Source organism: Arachis ipaensis, chromosome B01 (assembly GCF_000816755.2).
Source record: "Arachis ipaensis cultivar K30076 chromosome B01, Araip1.1, whole genome shotgun sequence".
Taxonomy (NCBI): domain Eukaryota; kingdom Viridiplantae; phylum Streptophyta; class Magnoliopsida; order Fabales; family Fabaceae; genus Arachis; species Arachis ipaensis.
In genome coordinates, this window is record NC_029785.2 from 27,456,045 (window position 1) to 27,458,804 (window position 2,760).

Genomic DNA, 2,760 nt, shown 5'->3' on the forward strand with positions numbered 1-2,760 from the left:
TGCCTCTTAAATTCCTCATTAATCCAATTATTTAAATTAAATTTAACGTCAACGTCTAGATATGTAGATGATTGAGTTAAAATTAAGACTTTTTAACTGATTTTTATCCTTACTTTTTATTTTATTTTACTAATAATAATATTTAATTAATTTTATTATCTTCTAAAATTTAAAACAGAATGTTAATTTACTGCCACTTCCAAAGTAATTTTGACAGTTTTTTATTTTTTTATTCTAGTTATCTTCTTTCTTTTTAATACTTAACTGATCTTGTTAAAGGTGAGAGACTGGGTATTTTAATAAGATCACTAATTTTACTAATTATTATTTCTAAAACTTGTTAATAACCAGTTTGATCTTTTGAAACCAGATTGATTTACTCATCTTAAACTAATTATATTTCTCGTTAACTTGGTATCATGTAGGGGTGAGCACGGGTAGCAGGTATTCGATTACCCGTCCGAATCCGAACCGAACCAATTAAATTAGTTCTGAAACCAATGGGTAATCGGGTCCGACCCGAACCAAATCGATGGTTTTTGTTAGTGATTGGTTCGGGTATCGATTTTGGAGGTGCAAAACCTGAACCAACCCGCGAATTCGATCATATATTAATTAAATAAAAAATAAAAAATAAAAAATAAAAATGACTTTTTTATTAAAAAATGATTATTCATTATTAATATGTTTGGATTTTAATGAGTTTAGTTTTTAATGTATTTAGTGTTTAACATGTTTGGATTATTTCTATTGATGTTACATGTTTATTGTACTTGTTGAATTTTTAAGATAAAAAGTTTAGTTTTTTTTTTATGAATTTCAAAGTCGTCGGGTACCCAATTACCCAAACCAAACCAATCCGTTCTTAATCCGTTTGGTTTGGTTCGGGTACATATACAAAAAAAATACAAATCCGAACCAAACTGAACCAATTATATTTTGATCGATTCAGTTCTAATTTTATCATAAACTCAAACCAAACCGACCCGTGCTCACCCCTAATATTATGTTTTATTTTCGAAAAACCTTCACTATGTAAACCCCTAACAAGGAATTACTAGAAAGATAAACAAAAAGTATAATTAACTTGCACCCTTTTGTTCTAATTTTGGAGTTGAAGCGACATGTATGGTACGGTTTTCAACCGTCGATGTGATCAAGAAATTTTTTGGGAGTGCAATTTATGTGATTAAGAAATCATGACTACAATTTTTATACGGGTTATATTATATGAGTATGAATATGTTGACAAATTTTAAGTACTTCACTTTTTCTTAACCTAAGGCTTCCTGAAATATATGACAATTGAAGATATGAAGCATTCAATGACTTCCAAATATATGGACAAATAGTTGACGTGATATAGTTATTTTGTAAATAAATGCTAAATCATCAAAAGGAAAACAAAATACTATAAATATTTAACTTACAAATTTGGCCCGTCATTTCAACAAAAAAATGTAAGCCATTTTGGAAAAAAAAATATTTCTTTTCTTTTCTTTTGACTGAAAAGAAGAAAAGAGCAAATAAGCAAATGAAATTCTAATAAAGCTATAATTTTGTCACTCCGAAATTTAATTTATTATACCACTAGACAAGAATTCCCTAATATAATCTATAAAAAGAAAGAAATTAATTAATTTAAATAAAATTGGATTAGTTAAAGAACCGATGACATAGTTGAAAATTTTTTTTGAATATTATTATTATTCTCTTAGCCTTATTTAAATCTCACTAAAATAACTGTTGTAACACCTTAATATTTTTAAACTAAACTTGAATCTTATTTGAGTTATATTAGTTATTGTTACTCAAATTTTACAAAATTTTTAAAATAAATTTTTTATATAAAATAATTTATAAAAAATAATGAATAATTAATTTTTATTAGAATTGTTAATAATTAAGAAATATAAGTAGACTTAGTGATATTAACATAAAAAATGAGCATATTAGACTATAAACAAAACAATACATATCAAATAATCATATAAGTAAAAAAAAAAAACAAACATAATAGTCACAATTGTAGCAGCTCATCAACAAAGATAAAACAAAACACATAAAGAATCTTAATTCCCTTAATGTGAATATTTATAATTAAAATAATCGTCTATTTTTTATTTTTAATATGAATTTGAGCAAGTGTTTAATAATATTCTCTATCTATGTTCTTGATATCTCGCTACTAATCATTTTATAGTGTACTGATTTTTTTTAACTCAATTGAGTAGTGTATTGTTCCGCCACTACAAAAAATCTGGTTAAAATGGCGGTTTTTTTGGGTATTTACGGCAGTTTGAACCGTCATTATTATCAGAAATGACGGTTTTCTGAAAACCGCCACAATTTTCTGGGTTAAAACGACGGTTTTTGAATAAGTTAAAATGGCGGTTTTTGAATAGGTTAAAATGGCGGTTTAAACCGCCATTATTACCCTGGCAGAGTGGTGTTTTGTTTGGTTAAAATGACAGTTTTTGAATAGGTTAAAACGACGGTTTGAACTGCCATTATTACCCTGACAACGTGGCGTTTTGATTGGTTAAAACGACATTTTTGAACTGCCTTTTTTACCCCGACAGTAGCATTTTATTTGGTTAAAATGACATTTTTGAACTGCCGTTTTACCCTGATAGTGACATTTTTATTGTTTAAAAAGCAATTTTTACCGTTATTTTTATCGCATTAAATAAATAATTTTGTGATTAAAATTTCACAATAACAAAAAATTATAATCCATAAATAAAATATTATAACTCA